The sequence below is a fragment of the Dendrobates tinctorius genome, unplaced genomic scaffold (assembly GCF_039654945.1).
Source record: "Dendrobates tinctorius isolate UK_male_01 unplaced genomic scaffold, ASM3965494v1 ptg000171l, whole genome shotgun sequence".
NCBI classification, from domain to species: domain Eukaryota; kingdom Metazoa; phylum Chordata; class Amphibia; order Anura; family Dendrobatidae; genus Dendrobates; species Dendrobates tinctorius.
The window spans coordinates 4562818-4587120 of record NW_027361838.1 but is presented as its reverse complement, the minus strand read 5'-3'; the positions used below and the strand labels follow the sequence as shown (position 1 = coordinate 4587120).

At 43.2% G+C, this 24303-nt stretch overlaps 1 protein-coding gene across 3 annotated transcripts in view; it reads left to right on the top strand.

Moving 5' to 3' along the window:
• Window positions 1-3021: 3021 nt before the first annotated feature.
• RBBP8 (RB binding protein 8, endonuclease) overlaps window positions 3022-24303 on the top strand; it is a 149412-nt gene continuing 128130 nt past the window's right edge. Inside the window, exons 1-3 of one of the 3 annotated variants that reach the window (XM_073550843.1) lie at window positions 3022-3203; window positions 3282-3354; window positions 7083-7175. The gene's annotated coding sequence lies outside the window, so the exon portion shown is untranslated. The remainder of the gene's footprint in view (window positions 3204-3281; window positions 3355-7082; window positions 7176-24303) is intronic. The other 2 variants (XM_073550846.1, XM_073550844.1) reach the window with 2 other exon arrangements.

The following is a 24303-nucleotide window of genomic DNA, read 5'->3' as shown; positions in this document are numbered from 1 at the left end:
GGGCCCACCATTGTTAATGTTACCCAGGTTCCCCTTTATTATTTAAATTCGCCTTACTGGAGGCGGGGTTTCCAGACTATTGTATAAATACGTGTAATACCTAAATTTGCCAATTAGAGGCGGTGTATCCAGCTGCACGTCTTATTATTTAAATTCGCCCTACTGGAGGCGGTGTATCCAGGGTCACGTGTGTCATATGGGTTCGCCTTGCGGTACTCGCTGCATCCAGACACACGTGACCGTGACATCAACATAGAGTTTACAGGAGAAAAAAAGAGGCATTCAAAGAAAAGAACACGGTCCCTACAGTCAAACATGGCGGAGGTTCCCTGATGTTTTGGGGTTGCTTTGCTGCCTCTGGCACTGGACTGCTTGACCGTGTGCATGGCATTATGAAGTCTGAAGACTACCAACAAATTTTGCAGCATAATGTAGGGCCCAGTGTGAGAAAGCTGGGTCTCCCTCAGAGGTCATGGGTCTTCCAGCAGGACAATGACCCAAAACACACTTCAAAAAGCTCTAGAAAATGGTTTGAGAGAAAGCACTGGAGACTTCTAAGGTCGCCAGCAATGAGTCCAGACCTGAATCCCATAGAACACCTGTGGAGAGATCTAAAAATGGCAGTTTGGAGAAGGCACCCTTCAAATATCAGGGACCTGGAGCAGTTTGCCAAAAAAGAATGGACTAAAATTCCAGCAGAGCATTGTAAGAAACTTATTGATGGTTACTGGAAGCGGCTGGTCACAGTTATTTTGGCTAAAGGTTGTGCAATCAAGTATTAGGCTGAGGGTGCCAATACTTTTGTATGGCCCATTTTTGGAGTTTTGTGTGAAATGATCAATGTTTTGCTTTTTGCTTCATTCTCTTTTGTGTATTTTCATTTAAGACAAATTAAATGAAGATAATAATACCAAAGAATTTGTGTTTGCAATCATTTTCAGGAAGAAACTGAGTATTATCTGACAGAATTGCAGGGGTGTCAATACTTTTGGCCACAACTGTACTTACAACAGGGTCTAACAGGCCACCATATCTGGTAAACCCGGAGTTCATTATTTGACCTCCAGCTGCCATTGCTTACATCAGCTCACTACGATACCATTAAAAGGTTTGCTGATGGGGAGAAAGATGGAGCCCATTCACTCTTACAACCTACTAAATGCCATGATCACTATTGATTATGGAATTTAGGGAGTTAAACAGTGAGTGGCGGTGCAGGCACTAGCCCTGGCTGTTTCAGAAGGAGCTCGGCTGTCAGCTAAGCTGAACTCCCAGTGGTGATTGTGCGTGCACAGCTCTTATTCCACTGTGTCCATTTGCAGGAAGTACATGCAAAACAGGACATCAGTATGTCCAATTCTGGGAAGGGGTTAATGAGGAGCTTACAGGAATAAGATGCATCAAATTAATTAAATGACACCCCACTTTAAAAATTAGGCACGTCTTAACAGTGGCGTGTACCTCCCTGCACCTTACCCGAAATGTTACTCCTGTCAGTCACTGAAGTAACGTTTTTAATGTAAAAAACGTGCTGTTTGATGGTCGGCCGTAGCCATGCCCGGAGCTGGCCAACAGTGGTTTGATTACGATAAAAGTCACAAAAAATTTTAACAGCTCTATTTTGGAAAAAAAAAATAATTTTGATGCTAGCTTTCTGGCATAAGCACTTTTATGATTCGGGACCTATATCTTTATGGACTATTTTAGGTTGTTTTGTAGAGTGATGCTTATTTCTTACACCACTCCCTATTTTATTAACTCATTTTTGGCCTATATATATATCTGTATTATTGATCTGTAAGTTATGTCTAAAGAAAGAGTCAGTCCAACTCTGAAACGTGTCACAGTAAAGGGCATGTCACACTAAGAGATATCGCTAGCAATATCGCTATAACTAGTGACGTTATAGCGATATTGCTAGCGATATCGCTGTGTCTGATACTTACCTACGAACGGCTCACCCCCTGGTTATCGCTGATCGCGCGAGAACGTCCAGGACTGTTTCTCGTCGTCTGCTTCCTGCGGCGCTTCCTGCTGTGACGACGAGCGACGCGTGGAGCCGGGCGGGAGGACGCAGGATCGCCTGGTGTGACAGGTATGTAGCGACCCCCGTCCCCAGCGATGTCGCTAGTGAGATCTGCCTGTGTGGCAGCTCACTAGCGACCACTTAGCGATGTACCAGCGATCCTGACCGCGTCATATCGCTCGTCGGGATCGCTGGTACATCGCTAAGTGTGACAGTACCCTAACTTTAATAAAGGAACTGCTGTAGTGGACACCACCACCTGTGATTCCCTACTTTTCTAGGGGGGGTAGCGTCTAACAAGATGGTCATTCCTGTATTCACAGCTAAATTGGGTTTTATACAGGTAAGCTGCTGAGATTGTGGATTTACTCAAGTAAGGTGCTCGGATAAGTTTGGTTTCAGACAGGCAAGTCCCTACTCAATATAGGAAAGATACAGTACAGTTAAGAAAAAAAAACCTAAGACTGATATGTGAATATACCCTTACACAATGTGACAGTGGGCTTCAGGAAGATAAGCTGGAGGACGTACCTCAAATTAGTTGGAAATCATGGACCCCATATGAAGTCCTTGCACAAGATTCCTCTGTTACTGGGGTTTGCCCCTGGACCCCAATTATAAATGATCTTTTTATTTATAGCTTTCCTTTTTCAACCTGTGCTACCACATTCACACGTGATATAAAAAGACATTGGACATCAACAAATGAATGTGCAGGATCTTTCTGTACTTGACATGGATGCTTGACACTCCCACAGGAGTCGAAATTATTTAGCTAGAGGCTACAACATTCTCTCTCAATTCGTTGGGAGTTGACGAGGGAATGAATCATTCACAGAAGTGGATGGAGCTTAGTGGTGCTGAGCCACAGCATGTTGCCCTAGCCTTTGATGCAGACTGGTTGGACTTGTTTCTGGATGACTGAGAAACCGGTTTGACTAGCTTCTTATGCCAGCAAATTCTGGTATCATTCCATGTTACACAGAATGCAAAAACCTGCCTAGCGAGTTGAATGAAAGGCATATTAGGATATCCTTTGCACATTGTATATATCCGAGGTATATCTTCACACACATTCACACCAGCAGGCGTTGTCCCAGGATGGTCCAGGATGCATCCCACCTAGAGTTCCTTAGCTAAGAGAGGTCACCACCACTACAGCTGACAAACTGAACAGGTAGGTGTATTATTGATGGGTTATTATTTTCTTTTTTGCTGTAATATTATAATTTTGGATTTATTTAATTTTTCGCAGTGGGCGAATGTAAACTACTCTAGAGAGCCATTATATGAAGACTACTAGATAATATTCTGCATAAACATAAAAGGTGAGCATTGATGAGCCTTATATTAATCTCATATTATATTTTAAATTAATTTAATAACAACAAAATATGAATTCTTCAAAAAGATAAGTGAGTTAGGACCGCTGCACACTTAAAAAAAAAAAAAATCTTATTTTGTTCATATGACGACTGAGGAACAATGCAGCCTTACTAGCTAATGGCGTGCACAGTCAATAAGACAGGTCCACAGCTGGGTAACTTATTAACCCCAAGACTTTCGTATTATGCCTGAGATGAACTACATAGAAAGGAATGAAGACAGGTTTTATCATGCTTGTGTGTCCTGGAACATTCTTTTGTATGGGAAAATTGGAATTTGCATATCATGTATGCATATCAGGTATATTAATGTAGAAAAATACAGATTTCCTAGTGACAACTTTCTTACCCTTTATAAGCTGCCATGTGACAATGAAATCAGGAAAAATAGAGATCTCCTATAGAAGATGCCAGTATAATACATACTAACCAGTATTGCTAATTAAATGCACTGAAATATTATACTAAATATTAGATTAAAGTAGAAATTATTTTAAAAAATGTACGGTATTTTTCTTACTATTTTTACTGCTTTTTTTTTAATTGTTAAAAAAGTCTTAATTAATTAGAATTTGACAAAACAGTTTAGTATGATGTATATTACTGCAGTATATAAAATATTACACCAGTAATCTTATTACAGATTTAAATTTGTAGCATTCAAAATAATATAATAGTAGGTAATGCACAATATACTGGGGATATGGTACAAAAGACAAATAGGATATTAATCGCTATTTTTTCTACATACTGTGTTTACATTTTTTCCATTGTGGGAAATAAAATGACAAGTAATTGATGGCACAATTACTTATTAAAAATGTGATAATCTTTCTTTATCTTATACATAGCCCATTGTTACATGTGGAGGACACCAAATAAAATGTTTAGAAATTATTAATACTGCATTCAGGCACATATCGTTTTATAATCAGACGGTATCTATTATGCACCATTGTATACACATCGGCTCTTTATAAAATTTTTCATAGTTTAAGAATTTTGTTGGAAATGGTTAGAGAATTCATCCAGCTAATTCATGAGCGAGTGTGCTTAGATAAGGTTTTATCCGCCATGCTCAAATGCTAATAGAACATCTTCTGCACACTCGAAATACTATGTTCCTGTCCTCGTGGCTGCATATCTTATGCCTGTTCAATAGCCGCAACCTATGCAGGCATTGCCTTTCAAACAAGCAATGTGTTGCGACTGTCGAACAGCCGTGAGACATGCAACTCGGCGACTCAAATAAGGTATTCGAACCCACCGATGATTCTCGGTTAGTACCCGACCATGCTTGGTTAACGCCTTATCCCAGCACGCTTGCTCATCACTATTTATACCACATCAATAAATAAAAAGATAAAAACATGTGGCACTAATCAAAGTGACCAACCGACAGTGGTGCATATGTTATTGGACCTCACATCCAGAGCAGCACATGACTTGTGATATGCGATATCACTTGACTGGAGCCAATTGGGTTGGCATTAGTGATGAGCGAGTATACTCGTTGCTCCGGTATCCTCCGAGTATTTTGGCGTGCTCTGAGATTTAGTTTTCGCCATCTCATCTACATGATTTGCGACTGCTGGACAGCTTGAATACATGTGTGGATTGCCTGTTTGTTAGGGAATTCCCACATGTATTCAGCCTGTCTACAAGTCGCAAATCATGCAGCTGAGACGACGAAAACTAACTAAATCTCCAAGCACGCCAAAATACACGGAGGACACCCGAGCATGCTTGGGGAGACCCGAGCAACGATGCTACTCACTAGTAGGTATGTGATTGGTGGTCCGGTCACATGACTGCAGCAATAGACTGAATGAGACATGACCGCATCGTGCAGCGCTCATGCACAGGTGAAAGACTGGCATAAAGACAGATTAGCAGGAACAAAAGAGAAAAAAATGAGAAGAATGGATAAGTCTACATGGGAATCTAGGCAAATAGCTCTTGTACCATGAAGGAGGAATAAGAAAATATATAAATAAATACAAAATCACAAATATACATATCACAACATCAGACTAGGAATTGTATTACATTAGATTAATTAAGCAAATATACAAGAAAACAAAGATTAACATATGCACAAAACAAAGATATATTATAAAGAAAAACTTAAATCCATTAGAACACTGATGTGGAGGAACATGAGAGTGTAACTAACGAATAAATATATATGGTAGATGCAGGTTTGTGTATATATATAAGAGTACATGATAAATATATACATGTCAATACAAATGTAGTGATATATGATAGATACACATTTGATTCATAATGTAGTAATAATTATAACATAATTTGCTCTAATGACCCATAGGACCTCTTTGAGAGAGAAAAATATAATTGGAAAAAAGTGTGAAAGGGAAGTGTGTGGTGTGCATGCAGCAAAATAAAGCTTAACTGAAGAGCCAAATATATGTGTAACTATATATATATATATATATATATACAAAAAAAAAACCTGACCAGCACATTCCAAGTGTGAATAGGTGCAAGCTGCAGTGACTGCAAAACATATATAAAGAAAGCACAGCAGCACCCTGTGAATGCCAAGACATATAATGTCAATGGAAATAAAAACTTCCAAATGCTCTGTCCCTCAGCAAAATGTACTTACAAAAGCGAAGATTCTTAGCGCATGATTTGGCCAATTCATGTGTGCCCGTCAACCATGGCAAGGTGACACTTCTCTGACGGGTCCTGTCTGAACCCTACCATATCCTACTATATATGCCACTTTCAGGTTAAAAAAAAAACAACCTTTTATAAAGGACAAACATGTCTCTCCCGTTAACCTGCAGGTGTTCTCAACCAGCTCTACTAGCCCATTCACTTGTAGGCTTGCAGCCCAGGAGAGACATGTTTGTCCTTTATAAAAGGTTTGTTTTTTTTTAACCTGAAAGTGGCATATTTAGTAGGATATGATAGGGTTCAGACAGGACCAGTCAGAGAAGTGTCACCTTTCCATGGTTGACGGGCACACATGAATTGTCCAAATCATGCGCTAAGAACCTTCACTTTTGTAAGTACATCTTGCTGAGGGACAGAGCGTTTGGAGGATTTTATTTCCATTGACATTATATGTCTTGGGATTCACAGGGTGCTGCTGTGCTTTTTATATATATATATATATATATATATATATATATATATATATATATATATATATATGCCCATTATGTTTCAGAATACCAAGGGTGGTCACAACGGACTTCAATGCTAAGCAAAGATGTTGCCAGTCATCTATGAATTTCTGGACAGTCCATAAATGTAGGAGAATTTTTTCTCTGTCCCTGAAAAAGAAATGTCGGGTGTGATTTTATTTTTATTTATATGGAAACATGTGTACAGGTCAGTATTGCACGCTTATAGACACGTATTACTTAGTTTGTAATTTATGACGGTTCTCCAGGTAGTCCAAAAAAGAAAATTTTAGCTGTTCGCGATGGTTGAATAAATTGTCTAGAAAGCATTTAGTAACCCTGACACTACCCAATTTTACATCTACAAAAATCATTAAGAACCCTCTTACATTAGACCTACATCCTTTGAACCCGCTGATATAGGAGGATTTTTTCCTACATAATGTGTGATTCCGAAACGCGTTGACATTAAACCAGCAGTTCTTCATCTCATCAAGGCTCGTCACTTTGCAGGACAGAATACTTCCATCATTCTTGGCACATTTGTATATACAGTATTTCCTTTGGAAGCTGAAGCGGCTGTTATTTCTCACACAACCCCATAAGGTGAGAACCCCACCCTTTTGATTTCTCTTTATTACATGGATAAGACCCTATTGTGTTTTTGCATTTTTTATCTGCCCCAATTAATGATGTCAGGAGAAAGAAGGATCTGGAGTGTCCAATGTTGGATTCCAGATCCTTTTGTTCTGCAAGAGCTGACGCCAGGGAGCTGACTCAAAAGATGTCTGGCAGAGGCTTTCTCATAGAGAACACATGAGCGCATGAGTGCTCCGTCTAAGGGATTGTCAGAGGAGATAGCTAATTGCTGAACAACTGGCCAAATCATTGTCCAACTGACAGCTATCTAAAGTGTATGGGCGGGTTAGAGACTTATCCCTTTAAATGAATTGCTGCTTTAGGCAACTATATTTCCATGTTAGAAACATCATATGAAAGACAATTGCTGTTTATAAGTTGACCTATTTGAGTATCCAGGTGTATCGGAATTAGCATTGTTATACTCAACTTGTGGTTTCTGATCCAATGTGATTTATATAAGATTTTAGTTAAAGACTGTTATAGTTAAAAATATAGTTACTGTGTCTGATGTAGTATAATTTGTGCAGACCTGCTGTGATCATGTATAGGAACAGTGCAAACTGTGAAAGTTAACATTTTAACTTACCTATTTGCCTATTCAGGGCGCATATCAGAATTACTGTTATAGTAAGGGTACCGTTACACGTAGCGACGCACCAACGATTCCGACAACGATACGATCTGGCCAAGATCGTTTGTGCATCGCTAGTAAGCAGTCATACAGCCCGATCTTCATAACGACGCATCAGCGATCAGCGATGTCAGTAACGACCACGGCGATCGTTGGTACCGTGTCACACACTGTCTATAATAGCGATTCAGACTTTGAATAGGCGTCCTTCAGCGCTATCTATATGAGTTCGGAGTCGCCAACGAGGTCGCTCTTCGTTGATAATGGGCGTCAAACACAGCGATGCATGCTGGTCAGCGTGACACCAGTGATCAAAAAATGATCCTGAACGTTCGCGCACAATCAGCGACATCGCAGCAGGGAGCAGGTCGTTTCCGCGTGTCACACTTAGCGAGATCGCTAGCGATGTCACTCTTGCGTCACAAAATCGTTGTCGCTTCAGCGATATCGCTAGCGATCTCGCCGTGTGTAACGGGGGCTTTACCCTGTGGTCTCAGATTCAATATGATTTAATTAACATTTTAATGACTAATGCAGTAAGCTCTTTCCATAAATATGCATTTACGACGTCTGTCGTAGTAACCATATGTTTTGTTTTCGCCAGCTCTGACCGTATGTAGAGAAGGTGCAAATTGCATATGTTAAATATTAACCTAAATTACCCAAAGCCGCAGCTGCTCTTTACTTTCACATGCACAGCTCATAATAATATCAAGCATTTCATCCAAATGAGTACGACTTGTTTATTTGGTCAGAACAATATAAGGCACATTTAAAATCTTCTAAGTTGGGGGACACTATGTCACGATACAGTGAAGGAAATAAGTATTTGATCAATTGCTGATTTTGTAAGATTGCCCATTGACAATGACTAGAACAGTCTATAATTTTAAGGTTAGATTAATTTTAACATTGAGAGATAGAATATCAAAAATAAAATACAGAAAATCACATTGTATAAATTATATAAATTTATTTGCATTTTGCAGTGAGAAATAAATATTTGATCCCCTACCTAGCACTAAGAATTGTGACTCCTACAGACCAGTTAGACGCTCCTAATCAACTCGTTACCTACATTAAAGTCAGCTGTCTTGCATAGTCACCTTTATAAAAGACTCTTGTCCACAGACTCAATTAATCAGTCAGACTCTAACCTCTACAACATGGGCAAGACCAAAGAGCTTTATAAGGATGTCATAGACCTGCACAAAGCTGGAATGGGCTACAAAACCATAAGTAAGACTCTGGGTGAGAAGGAGACAATTGTTGGTGCAATAGTAAGAAAATGGAAGAAGCACAAAATGACTGTCAATCAACATCGATCTCGGGCACCATGCAAAATCTCACCTCGTGGGGTATCCCTGATCATGAGGAAGATGAGAGATCAGCCTAAATCTACACGGGGTGAACTTGTTAATTATCTCAAGGAAGCTAGGACCACAGTCAGTAAGAAAACCATTGCTAAGGCTAGTTTCACACTAGCGTATTTTCCATGCAGCGCACGGCGCCGCTAAGCCCCGGCCCCTGCCGGCTCCCTGCCCGCCCCATCCTGTCATCGCCGCCTACTATCGCACACGGCCGCATGCGATCTGCGCACCCTATCTTTAGCATAGGGTGCGCATACCGTGCGTTGGCCATGCGCTAGTAGGATTTTAGCATGTGCTGCGCACTTTTGAAGGTGCGGCGAGTGCGCCAAAATGCAACATGGTGCGTTCGGTGCACACGGGCGCACCTTCAAAAGTGCGCAGCGCATGCTAAAATCCTACTAGCGCACGGCCAGCGCACGGTCTGCGCACCCTATGCTAAAGATAGGGTGCGGAGATCGCATGCGGCCGTGTGCGATAGTAGACGGCGATGACTGGATGGGGCGGGCAGGGAGCCGGCAGGGGGCGGAGCTTAGCGGCGCCGTGCGCTGCATGGAAAATACGCTAGTGTGAAACTAGCCTAACACATTAGCCGTAAAGATTTAAAATCCTGCAGTGCCCGCAAGGTCCGCCTGCTCAAGAAGGCACATGTGCAGGCCTGTCTGAAGTTTGCCAATGAACACCTGGATGATTCTGTGAGTGATTGGCAGAAGGTGCTGTGGTCAGATGAGACAAAAATTGAGCTCTTTGGCATTAACTCAACGTGCCATGTTTAGAGGAAGGGAAATGCTACCTATGACCCAAAGAACACCGTCCCCACTGTCAAGCATCGAGGTGGATACATGTTTTGGGGGTGTTTCTCTGTTGTTATTATTATTATTATTTATTTATATAGCGCCATTAATTCCATGGTGCTGTACATGAGAAGGGGGTTACATACAAAGTTATAGATATTGTTAACAGCAAACAAATTTACAATGACAGACTGGTACAGAGGGGAGAGGACCCTGTCCTTGCGGACTTATATTTTATGGGATAGTGGGGAAGAGACAGAATGTCGGGGGTGCAGCAGCTCTGGTGGTTTTGAGGCGGCGGCTCGGGCGGTGGTGAGGCGGCAGAATGGTTATTGCAGGCTGTAAGCTTTCCTGAAAAGACGGGTTTTCAGGTTCCGTTTGAAGGATCCGAGGGTGGTGGATAATCGGACATGTTGAGGCATGGAATTCCAGAGGATAGGGGATACTCGGGAGAAATCTTGGAGGCGGTTGTGTGAGGAACGAATAAGTGTGGAGGAGAGTAGGAGGTCTTGGGAGAATCGAAGATTACATGAGGGAAGATATTGGGAGATTAGTTCAAAGATATAGGGAGGGGACAGGTTGTGGATGTCTTTGTAGGTCAAAGTTAGTAGTTTGAACTGGATTCGTTGGTGAATTGGGAGCCAGTGGAGGGATTTGCAGAGGTGAGAGACAGGGGAGTAGCGAGGAGAGAGGTGGATTAGTCAGGCAGCAGAGTTGAGGACAGACTGGAGTGGTGCAAGAGAGTTAGCAGGGAGGCCACAGAGGAGAGTGTTGCAGTAGTCAAGGCGGGAGATAATGAGAGCATGTACAAGAGTTTTAGTAGATTGAGGGCTGAGGAAGGGACGGATTCTGGAAATATTTTTGAGTTGGAGGCGACAGGAGGTGGCAAGAGTTTGGACGTGCGATTTGAAGGACAGGGCAGAGTCGAGCGTTACTCCGAGGCAGCGGATTTCAAGTGCCGGAGAGAGCGTGATGCCGTTTACCATAATAGATAGATCGGGTAGGGAAGATACATGAGATGGAGGAAAGATAATGAGTTCAGTTTTGTCTACATTGAGTTTTAGGAAGTGAGAGGTGAAAAAGGAGGATATGGCTGATAGACACTTCGGGATTCTAGACAGCAGAGAGGTGACCTCTGGTCCAAAGAGGTAGATGTGAGTGTCGTCTGCATACAGGTGGTATTGGAAGCCATGGGACTTTATGAGTTGTCCTAGGCCAAGAGTATAGATGGAAAAAAGTAGGGGCCCCAGGACAGAGCCTTGGGGGACTCCAATAGAGAGAGGGCAGGATGAGGAGGTAGTGTGGGAGTGGGAAAAGCTAAATGTGTGGTCAGAAAGGTATGAGGCAATCCAGGACAGAGCCATGGGAAGAAAGAACCTGTAGCAGTAGGCAGTGGTCGACTGTGTCAAAGGCAGAGGACAGGTCGAGAAGGAGTCGGATGGAGAACTGTCTGTTAACTTTAGCTGTAAGTCATTAGTAATTTTGGTCAGGGCAGTTTCAGTGGAGTGGTGGGGGCGGAAGCCAGATTGGAGGATGTCAAGGAGGGAGTTAGATGAGAGGTGGGAGGACATGCTGTTCAAAGAGTTTGGAAGCAAACGGGAGCAGTGATATGGGGCGATAGCTGGGCATAGCAGTTGGGTCAAGATTTGATTTTTTGAGGATGGGTGTTATGGTGGCATGTTTGAAGGCAGAGGGGAAGGTAGCAGAAGATAGGGATAGGTTGAAGAGATGGGTTAGGGCTGGAATGATCATGTTAGTGAGGTTGGGGAGCAGGTGGGAGGGGATGGGGTCAAGTGCACAGGTGGTGAGGTGTGATTTGGAAAGAAGATGAGTAAGCTCTCCTTCGGTGATGTTGGAGAGGGAGGTTATTAGGGAAGGGCAGAGGTCTGGTATGTGGAGTGGTTGGAGTGATGGAACAGTAAAGGTTTGCCTTGTTTGGTCGATCTTGTTTTTGAAGTAGGTGGCAAAGTCCTCAGCAGAGATGAGGGGAGTTGGAGGTGGCAGTGGTGGGTGGAGGAGAGAGTTAAATGAGCTGAACAGTTGTTTTGGGTTGTGGGATAATGAAGATACAAGGTTTGTGAAATAGGTCTGTTTAGCAGAGGTGAGGGCTGATTTTAAGGCAAGTGTAGCTTGTTTGAAAGCAGTAAAGTCATCTGGCAGGCGTGTTTTCTATCAACGCCGCTCCGCGACCCTGGATGCTTGTTGAAGTTTTTTGGTGAGGTTGTTGTGCCAGGGTTGCCTATTGATTTGTCGCACTTTGCCATGCATGAGAGGGGCGACTGAGTCTATGGCTGATGTGAGGGTGGCATTGTAGAAAGCGGTGGCACTGTCCGTGTCGTGGAGTGAAGGTATGGAGGACAGAGGTAGAAGAGAGTCTGAGAGTCTGTGAATGTCTAGGTGTGCAAGGTTTCTGCGAGGATGTGTTAGTGGCTGGACATGGGGGGCAGGTGAGAAGGACAAGGATGAGAAGGTGAGTAGATGGTCGTCAGATAGGGGGAAGGGAGAGGTTGTGAGATTGGGTAGGGAACAGAGGCGGGTGAAGATGAGGTCTAATGTATGTCCATCTGTGTGGGTGGCTGTGGAGGACCACTGAGTAAGTCCAAAGGATGAGGTAAGTGACAGGAGTTTGGAGTCTGCTGGCTGGTGGGTGTCAATGGAGATGTTGAAGTCCCTCATGATGATGGTGAGGATGTCAGCAGAGAGAAAGTGGAGGAGCAAGGTGGAGAATTGGTCAATGAAGGCAGTGGCTGAGCCCGATGGTCGGTATATGACAGCCATTTGGAGATTAGAGGGAGAGTAAATATGGACAGAGTGAACCTCGAAAGAAGGGAGGATAAGGGAGGGTGGGGGTTGGATAAGGTTGAAGGAGCAGTTTTTAGAAAGGAGGAAACCCACTCCTCCACCATGTCTGTTGCCAGGGCGAGGAGTGTGGGTAAAGTGGAGGCCGCCATAACTCAGTGCGACCGGGGAGGCAGTGTCAGGGGGTGTCAGCCAGGTCTCAGTGAGGGCCAGGAAGGAAAGGTTGTGGGAGGTAAAGAGGTCGTGGATCACGTGGAGCTTGTTGCAGATAGAGCATTCCAGAGTGCTCCAGATAGAGGGTGCGGGAGGGTGGGGGTCAGTGGCACAGGTTTTAAGTGTGAGGGATAGCGGTAGTTTCTCTTAGTGCGAGAAAGATAGGGGTGAGGATTAGTGGGATGTATGGGTCGGGGGGGCAGGATTGGGGGATATGTCACCAGCAGTGAGAAGAAGCAGAGAAAGGGAAAGCAGGTGGGTGAGGGACAGTGATCGTCTTGTATTGTATTTTAGTAGGAGAGGTCTGAGGTTAAGGAGTATGTCTGCAGATGAAGCGAGGTGGGGGGGTTAAAGAGAGAGGGAGATAGTTATTTGGTTCAAGGGTACAGGGGTTTGGGGATACCTATGGGTACAGTACTATGCTATGGGTACAGTACTACTTCACCGCATCAATGGGAGAATGAATGGAGCCATGTACCATAAAATCCTAATTGACAACCTCCTTCCCTCCGGCAGAAAAATAAAAATGGATCGTGGCCGTATCTTCCAGCAAGACAATGACCCAAAGCATACAGCCAAGGCAACAAAAGAGTGGCTAAAAAAGAAGCACATTAAGGTCATGGAGTGGCCTAGCCACTCTCCAGACCTTAATCCCATAGAAAACTTATGGAGGGAGTTGAAGAACTGAGTTGCCAAGCGACAGCTTCAAAATCTTATTTGGCTTTTATCCTAAGTCATATTACAAGACTCGTTAAAGGGTTGATTGTGACTTGTAGGATCACTACTACCAATAGGTGGCGTTGTAGAGTAAAAGTCCTCTTTCTTTCTGAAGAGGCAATTTGCATATTAAATTTCCGAGAGGAGCATTGCACGGCAAATAAGCCTCCTTACCTTGACAAGCCAGAGCTGGTATGTCACTCTCCACAAGGAGAAACCTTACCCCTTAGACCTCAGTCCAGAACCTCTCACCTAGCCAAATCAGATCTCATACTTTGCACTGACGAGGGCCAATAGCCCAAAACACCGTGTCTGCAAATTGAGATTCTGATTTGGCTTTTATCCTAAGTCATATTACAAGACTCGTTAAAGGGTTGATTGTGACTTGTAGGATCGCTACTACCAATAGGTGGCGCTGTAGAGTAAAAGTCCTCTTTCTTTCTGAAGAGGCAATTAGCATACTTCAAAATCTTAATAATTTTGAGATGATCTGCAAAGAGGAGTGGACCAAAATTCCTCCTGACGTGCGCAGCCCTCACCACCTACAAAAACGTCTGACTGCTGTGCTTGCCAACAAGTGTTTTGCCACCAAGTATTAAGTTTTGTTTGCCAGAGGGTCAAATACTTATTTCTCACTGCAAAATGCAAATAAAATTTATGTAATTTATACAATGTGATTTTCTGGATTTTATTATTGATATTCTATCTCTCAATGTTAAAATTAACCTACCCTTAGGCTAAGTGCACACGTTGCAGAAATTTTCTGCTCAAAAACCTGAATCCCTTCCCAGAAACCACACCTATTTTTCCGCTTGCGTTTTTTGCGCGGTTTTGATGCGTTTTTGATGCGTTTTTTTTCCGCAGCGGTTTAAAACCGCATGGAAGAGGCCTAAAACGGGGAAAATCCGCAAAATTAATGAGCATACTGCGTTTTTTACCGCGATGCGTTTTTTTCGCGGTAAAAAAACGCATCAATGTGCACAAAAAGTGCAAAATGCATAGAAATGACTGTGCAGCTTACTTTTAGCGGTTTTATAGCGAAAACCGCGGTAAAAACCGCTAAAAAAACGCTGTGTGTGAACACAGCCTAAAGACTGGTCATGTCTTTGTCAGTGGGCAGACTTACAAAATCAGCAAGGGATCAAATAATTATTTCCTTCTCTGTATGCATTTTGCGCACAGCACTGTTGGAGTCCTACAAAGCTGTTCTTCAGGCATTGTGGAATGGGGAGCTGATTTACTATAGGTGTCTAACTTTTAGACAGTGTCTTCTAGACTAGATGATCTTAAAATGCATCAGATTTATTGAAGTGGTACCCGTCAACTCTAGAAACGTTATTTACCTGCATATATGGTGGTTTATCGTTTATATCAGGGGTGGGCAATTCATTTTCCCGAGGGGCCACGTGAGAGTCTGTGACTGTTGTGGAGGGCTGAACAAAGAGGCCAAAATTAATTCTACTCAATATTAATATTGATATATTATAATTATTATTATATTGATAATTATATGAATATTAATTTAATCACTTAATATTGAGCAGTATTAAGAATACTGCCATCCTCCTATATATCGTTTGAACCCGAGTACAGCCCTTTCTGTATATCGTATGAGCCCACACAGCCGCCCCATATATACTGCATGAGAACCACACAGCCGCCCCATATATACTGCATGAGAACCACACAGCCTCCCTATATACACTGCATGAGCCCCACACAGCCTCCCTATATACACTGCATGAGCCCCACACAGCCTCCCTATATACACTGCATGAGCCCCACACTGCCTCTCTATAAACAATGCATGTTGTGGAGGGCAGAACCAAGAGGCAAAAATTAATTATATTAATATTAATATCTATATATTATAATTATTTTATTATTGATAATTATATTAATATTAATGGTATCACTTAATATTGAGCAGTATTAAGTGTGCTGCCCTCCTCCTATACATCATTTGGACCCAAGTACAGCATGAGGGACGACGGAGATGTCCATCCTGGAATGTGCCCCCCCACCCTTGGGATTCCACAGGATCATTATTTTTCTTTAATTAAACTACAGGAACAAGCCCTTTGAAGCTCGATGACTAGCAATTAGCACAAGGGTGTGAGTTCTAGTGCAGCTACAGCCAAACTGGATTCCTTTGTCTAACTCAGCACCACAGGTCACAGCAAGGCTCTGAGATATTGAATCTGGAAAATGACATATAATAACAGAATGCAATATCTTTGAGCCTAGCCGAGCATATTCTTGAAACCGGCATTTCTTTCCCCATACATCTGTGCCCAGCAGCCACCTATAGACCTCTGTTTTATGGAGTTATGAGCCATAGCTACCAGGAATTACATACGGTAGGTATATTTGGTCTCCCTGCACAGATAAAATCCAGCAGAATCCAGTGGCACCGCTGCCATTCCATTCAGAGCTTTGGGCAGAAAGTTATGGGCCATCCACAGTTCTGCCTGGAAAATCATACTCTCAGATATGGGAGGAGGAAGGCAGCCCAGCCCAGAGGTGGGCGCAGAGTGTGGGAGGGAGCAGTCTAGGAGATAAGAGGCAGCTTCTCATTTTGAGCTTAGTTTTCTACTGGCAGGAGGATCCGTTCGCTGACGCGGTCAGGAAGGCCCATAACTAAGATTTGGACCTGTGATCTATCAACGCCTCCCTGTGGTCACATGCTACACAACACGGCAATTGCTACTTATCTATACCCTATCCTTGTACTACACTCTTGACTGTATACCTGTATATAGTTCTGTAAATATATGCCTGTATATTTCTAGTGCGCCTTTCGACAATTAAATATAAAATTAATCTTGGGATGCTCTTTTATCCCGATACATGAATCCCCACGTCCGCACGCTCCGTTGGTTATTATGTGCTAACCAGGTTGGTTTCTGACCTGATATAAGCCTGCTGACAGATGTGGCTTATTTAAAACAAGGAACTGGTTGCAGCAGACCGTACTGTTTTAGTGAGGAATTCTGACAGTGACGGCCGGGAGGTTAATAGATAGATAGATAGATATCCCCAGCCTGGACTGGTGACATATATCCCCCCTCACTGGGAGCGCCTCAATAACTCGAACCTATAAGGGAAGCCTTTCTGGAGACTATTTGCCCTCGGTGTAGTTCCCTGACTGACCTGGGGCAAGTGGTGGCACCAGAGAGCCGATCCCTGCTGGGTCCTTCTTTCCCCTCCAACAAAGTGAGCAAAGTCGACACCCCCTTCCCCTGTGAAAATCGTTACACAGCCCCTTCTGTATATCGTATGAGCCCCACACAGCCTCCCCATATATACTGCATGAGCCCCACATAGCCTCCTTATATATACTGTATAAGCCTCACACAGCCTGCCCATATACTGCATGAGGCCCCCATAGCCTCCCCAAGTGCAGAATGATGCCCCCATAGCCTCCCCATGTGCAGCATGTCACCCACATAGCCTCCCCATATGCAGCATGACACCCCCATAGCGTCCCCATGTGCAGCATATCACCCCCATATACAGCACCATGTGCAGCATGTCACCCCAATATACAGGACCATGTGCAGCATGTCACCCCCATATGCAGCCCCATGTGCAGCATGTCACCCCCATATGCAGCACCACGTGCAGCATGTCACTCCCCATGCCCACCCAAACATCCCACACACATGAAAAAACAAAGAACACCATATACTCACCTCAGTCCCGTTCCTTGGTGTTCTGCTTCTCTTCGTGCCTCTGGTGCACTGACTCTCCGCAGTACACAGCTGACCCAATGAACTGACGTCATCGCGCCAGCTGTTTCACACGCTGATAGGTGGAGGAAGTAGCCAGAGACGCAGATGGAGACATCGAGTGGGCGGGCACGGTGCGGCCCGTAGGCCTCTGGTTTCCAGCCCCACAGCTGTCTCAGTCTGTGCTTTGCCGATGCTCCAGTAGGCCAGACATGCATGATATAAACTTTATATATGCATGTCTGGCCTACTGGAGCATCGGCTTCAGGGAGAAAAGGAAGTTATAATCTCCCAGCAGCCACTCGATTCCAGTCGTAGGGGTGGTGTTGGGACATCACTACACAGTGAGCACGCTGTAATCACTCACTGTCCCCGTCACATTGATTGACAGTCTGCTCTGCACACACACACTGCACTCACATACTGCTGAGCAGGCTGTCAGTGTTCTGGGAAAAAATTACAGCCTCATCCACTGTGTAGTGACTGGTGAACGTAACAGCTTTCTGCACCACCCCTACTGTATGCCTGGCAGTGAGCAGCTGATTGGAGATTAAAACTTCTGGAGCAAGTGCTCCAATAAGCCGGGCAGACATAGTTTAACCCCTCTCTGCCAATACTATTCCATTCATGTGAACTGGGACTTAATTCACATGGACGGAATAGTACATCATTAGCGCTCGGCCACGAACACAGGGGGTGTGCGGCCGATTGCGGCCGGGTGTCAGCTGATTCTCACAGCTGACACCCACCCGGCACTAAGTGCCAGGAGTGGTCATGGACCACTCCCAACACTTTAACCCCCGGAACACTGCGATTAACCATGACAGCTCCTCTGCCTTTGGATTGGAGACCCCGCGGCATGACGCGGGGTCCCGATCGCTGCTATGGAGACCCGATGTCATGTTTACATCCGGATCTCCAGACCTAAGACTTCCTGTCATGCGCAGTGAAGACCAGGAAGTCTCTCAGGTCAATATAATAGAAACTGCAGTGCTGATAGCTTCTATGGCATGCAGATTTGTATGCTATAGAAGTGATCAGCCTGCACAAAATGAGTGTCCCACAGTGGGACAAAGTGTAAAAGATAGAATTAAATTTAAAAAAAAATTTAAGTAATTGTAAAAATATTTTTAAAAAATAAAAAAATAATTAAAAAAATCAATATTTATTCTATCAATACATAAATATTTAAATTAAAAAAATCTGAACAATAAAAGTACAGATATTTACTATCGCCGCGTCCGTAACGACCCGACCAATAAAACTGTCCCATTAGTTAACCCCTTTAGTGCACACCATAAAAAAAGGCAAAAAAACAATGCTTTATCATCATACCGCCGAACAAAAAGTGGAATAACACAAAAAGACGGATATAAATGAACGTGGTACCTCTGAAAACTTCATCTTGTCCTTCAAAAAACAAGCCCCCAAACAGCATCATCAGCGAAAAAATAAAAAAGTTATAGCTCTCAGAATAAAGCGATGCAAAAATAATTATTTTTTATATAAAATAGTTTTTATTGTATAAAAGCGCCAAAACATAAAAAATTATATAAATGAGGTATCGCTGTCATCGTACTGACCCGAAGAATAAAACTGCTTTATCAATTTTACCACACGTGGAACAATATAAACGCCCCCCCACCACAAAAGAAATTCATGAATTGCTGATTTTTGTTCATTCTGCCTCCCAAAAATTGGAATAAAAAGCGATCAAAAAAGTCATGTGACCAAAAATGGTACTAATAAAAACGTCAACTTGTCCCGCAAAAAAACAAGACCTCACATGACTCTGTGGGCCAAAATATGGAAAAATTATAGCTCTCAAAATGTGGTGATGGATAAACTATTTTTTGCAATAAAAAGCGTCTTTTAGTGTGACAGCTGCCAAACATAAAAACCCGCTCTAAATAGTAAATCAAACCCCCCCTTTATCACCCCCTTAGTTAGGGAAAAATAATAAAATAAAAAAAATGTATTTATTTCCAGTTTCCCATTAGGGTTAGGGCTAAAGTTAGGGTTAGAGTTGGCCCTAAAGTTAGGGTTAGGGTTGGGGTTAAAGTTAGGGTTGGGGCTAAAGGTAGTGTTAGGGTTGGGGTTAGGGTTTGGATTACAGTTACGGTTGGGATTAGGGTTAGGGTTGGAATTAGAGTTAGAGTTGGGATTAGAGTTACGGGTGTATTAGGGTTAGGTTTGTGGTTAGGGTTATGGTTAGGGTTGGGATTAGGGTTAGGGGTGTGTTGGTGTTAGGGTTGTGGTTAGGGTTATGGTTAGGGTTAGGATTAGGGCTAGGGGTGTGTTAGGATTAGGTTTGTGGTTAGGGTTATAGTTAGGATTGGGATTAGTGTTAGGGGTGTGTTGGGGTTAGGGTTGGAGTTAGAATTGGGGGGTTTCCACTGTTTAGGCACATCAGGGGCTCTCCAAATGCGACATGGCGTCTGATCTCAATTCCAGCCAATTCTGCGTTGAAAAAGTAAAACGGTGCTCCTTCCAAGCTCTGCCATGCACCAAAACAGAGGTTTACCTCCATATATGGGGTATCGGCATACTCAGGACAAATTGCACAACAACTATTGGGGTCCAATTTCTCCTGTTATCCTTGGAAAATAAAAAATTGGGGGCAAAAAGATCATTTTTGTGAAAATATGATTTTTTATTTTTACGGCTCTACATTATAAACTTCTGTGAAGCATATGGGGGTTGAAAGTGCTCATCACACATCTAGATAAGTTCCTTAGGGGGTCTACTTTCCAAAATGGTGTCACTTGTGGGGGGTATCTACTGTTTAGGCACATCAGGGGCTCTTCAAACGCGACATGACGTCCGATCTCAATTCCAGCCAATTTTGCATTGAAAAGTCAAACGGCGCTCCTTCCCTTCCAAGCTCTGCCATGCGCCCAAACAGTGGTTTACCTGCAAATATGGGGTATTAGCGTACTCAGGACAAACTGTACAACAATTTTTGGGGTCCAATATCTCCTGTAACCCTTGATAAAATAAAACAAATTGGATCTGAAGTAATTTTTTTGTGGAAAAAAAGTTAAATGTTCATTTTATTAAAACACTCTAAAAATTCCTGTGAAGCACTTGAAGGGTTAATAAACTTCTTGAATGTGGTTTTGAGCACCATGAGGGGTGCAGATTTTAGAATGGTGTCATTTTTCTATTATATAGATCCCTCAAAGTGACTTCAAATGTGATGTGGTCCCTAAAGAAAAATGGTGGCGTAAAATGAGAAATCACTGGTCAACTTTTAACCCTTATATCTTCCTAATAAAAAAAAAATTTGGTTCCAAATTTGTGCTCATGTAAAGTAGACATGTGGGAAATGTTACTTATTAAAGATTTTTTGTGTGACATATCTCTGTGATTTAAGGGCATGAAAATTCAAAGTTGGAAAATTGCGAACTTTTCGCCAAATTTTTTTTTTTTTGCACAAATAAATGCAAGTCATTTCAAAGAAATTTTACCACTATCATGAAGTACAATATGTCACGAGAAAACAATGTCAGAATCACCAGGATCCATGGAAGCGTTCCAGAGTTATTACTTCATAAAGGGACAGTGATCAGAATTGTAAAAATTGGCCCGGTCATTAACATGCAAACCACCCTTGGGGGTAAAGGGGTTAAACACTTTATCCTGCAAATTACCACTATATCTGTAGATGAGTAGCATTTCTTTAGACGACAAATTCACTTTAAAGGGGTATTCCCATCTCTAAGATCCTATCCCAATATGTAGCAGGAATAATAATAATATTAGCAAATGCCTCCAATTAGGCTAGGTTCACATTTGCGGTTGAGTACGCAGCGTATCGTCCGCAACCGTATTCAAAAACGCATGCAAACGTGTCCTGGGATTCTGAGTAGTGGGACTATGGGTAAGAGTGGCACTACTTATATTTTGTGGCTATTTTTTGTTATTTACTTGGAGATTACTTTTCCTATTGGTTTTTCTAGCCATAAGGTTTTTCTATATTAAATTCCTAGTACTGGTCTCTTGTGACCTAAGTTTCTATTTGTTATTCTGATTCAATACAAATTTTGGCCTCATTTAATATGTGACTTTTTTGTAATTTTTTGACGGTTATTATGATTTATGTGCAGTAGTTGCCGCTCTCCCACCTTTTTCTATATTCTCTCAGACCTGGTGTGACATATCCTTTTGCTTACCCTTCCCTCGTATTATGTAATTATTAGAAAATGTAATACAATATCACAAACATGATTAAAGTATTGTATTTTTATATATATGGGATTTACACCTCATTTCTTGGTCTCTTAAACGCATGCATGTGGTTGCGAATGATTGGCAAGTGCTATTTTCCCAGCAAATTTTTGAATGTACACAAGCCACACCCAATGGGGGTGTCTTACGTAAATTCTTGCGTATGCACAAGCAAAGCATACCCATGTGCTTGCGTACGCATGCGTTCCCATAGACTATAATGCATTGTTCAGACGCATTCCTTCCGTAAGCGTCCGCATGCGTTTGTAGGCGGCAATTTGCCACCTCCAAAATTGCAACATGTTGCGTTAGCCACGCCACGCCGCACAACCCAAAACGACGCATGCGTAAGCAAACGCGGTCGAACGCATACAAACGCATGAACCTGCGTCCACAACGGTAGGAAAACACGACGCATGCGGATGTATGCGTTAGAAACGCTGCGGACACAACGGCAAATGTGAAACCGGTCTTAGAAACGCAGCATATGTCATTTTTGCCATGTGCAGGGCATTGCAGTAGCTTAGGTATCTATGGTTACGACCACTAACAGCTAACTGTCACTATATGATTCAGGGCTGCCACTAGGAATTTCGGGGCCCATCCTGGCAAAATTTTCGGGGCCCCCTTGAGACTCTGCCCAGGTGTCACGGTCACCGCCTCCAGTGGGGCAAATTTAAATAATAACACGTGCAACTGGATACGCCGCCTCCAACAGGCGAATTTAGGTAATACACGTAACACGTAAATCTGGAAACCCCGCCTCCAGTAAGGCGAATTTAAACAATAAGGGAAAACCTGGGTAACAATAACAATGGTGGCCCTGCGATAGGGAATGGGGACATGGAGACCTCCTGCACTCCCCTGAGTCAGTGTCTCTACACTCCTAGCATTCCCTAGGCCTCTTCCGCACCGGGCACCGCTCAGGATACCTTTAAACCCTAGCTCGCCCTCCACCTAAACCCTCACTAGTGAAGTGGACGGTGCGGAAACTAATCCCATCATTGCACTAAACACACATAAGGAAAAGAGACAAAACAGGGGAACACCACTTAGCTTTGCTCTGTTGCTTACGCTCCCAGCAATAGAGCCGACCACCTGCGTGCATCTTTTCCTCCGACAGGGTCCAACACCATAGTGCAGCCTTGGAGCAAACAGAGTCCACCATCTGCGTGCCAGCTGTCCATAGAACAGAGTCCAGCATAAGAGTCCAGCTTTCTGCAAAAGAGTCCAGCATCTTGAGTCCAGCTTTTCAGCAACTGAATCCAGCATCATGAGTGCAGCTCTACACCATAGCTGCCACTCCAGGACTCTCACTGAGCTGCCCGGGACTCTCTTTCAGCTCCATCCTTCACCCAGACTTGCATGTAACTGAGGACTAATCACCCACAGTGATTGACACACCTTACACTCTCTTGTAGAGCAATCACACCTGTAACATAATTGCGTGCACAAACTAAAGTAACCAAGTGCAATGACGCTCACCACCACCGGGGGGAAAACCACCTTTGGCACACAGTCAAAGGAAACAAAAAAACGGCTACTTTGTGCATTTAAACTGTCAGATCCAACCTGGATCATGACACCAGGCTCCACACCTCGAACTGTCCACAGTTCCCCGCTCTCTCTTGGAAAAACTCCACTTCTCACCAATCACACATTAACATTTCCATCACCAGATGACAAATATAACCAGCAGCTTTTGATTTGGCCAAAAGATTTTTTAAGCCGCCACCACGACAAGGTAGACTTTTGGCCGAGCCCTACTCTACTCTAACCTATTAATCATTTGTTAAAATATCCAATACAATTTAGGTAGATTTTTATTTATTTTTCAATTTTTAAAATGACAAATAATATCACATACAAGGGACAAATACCACCGCACCATGACTAGACACCATATTACCACCGCATAGAGACCTATAATACCATATACAAGGAACAAATACTGCCAAACCATGTCCAGACCATATATTACCACCACAGTGACCGAATAATATCACATACAAGGGACAAATACCACCGCACAAACAGGTAATCCCCACATGTATTCAGGATGTCTAGCAGCTACAAATCATGCAGTTGTGGCGTCAGAAACGAAATCTCGGAGCACATCCAAAAACTCGGAGATCACTCGAGCATGCTCAGGAAATCTCGAGTAACGAGTATACTCGCTCATCACTAGACATTACCAAACGCTAACTGATGGTGCAAAAAAAAAAAACCCCACAGGATTGATCCTTTATCCCCTTAACGTCCAATGACGGATGAATATCGTGATCCACCCGCGGCTGTTAACAAATTCTGACAGCGGCATTTAACATGCACACGCAAAAAGAGCGTCATTAACCCCGCCCATCGACGCCCGTGTCACATGACCTCAGGTTGGCATGACAATCCGGGGTCTACAGGAGACCCCTGTGGTTGTCATAGCCGGATAGTTATGAGTGACGCCCAGAGGTCGGCGCACATAGCAAGTAAGCATTTCTGCTACATAGAGCAGGGCTGCAGGCCTGTTCTATGTAGCACATGCGATCGGATGATCGCAGCTTCTAGTCTCCCGTGGAGACTATTGAAGCAAGTAAAAAAAAATGTTTTGAAAAATAT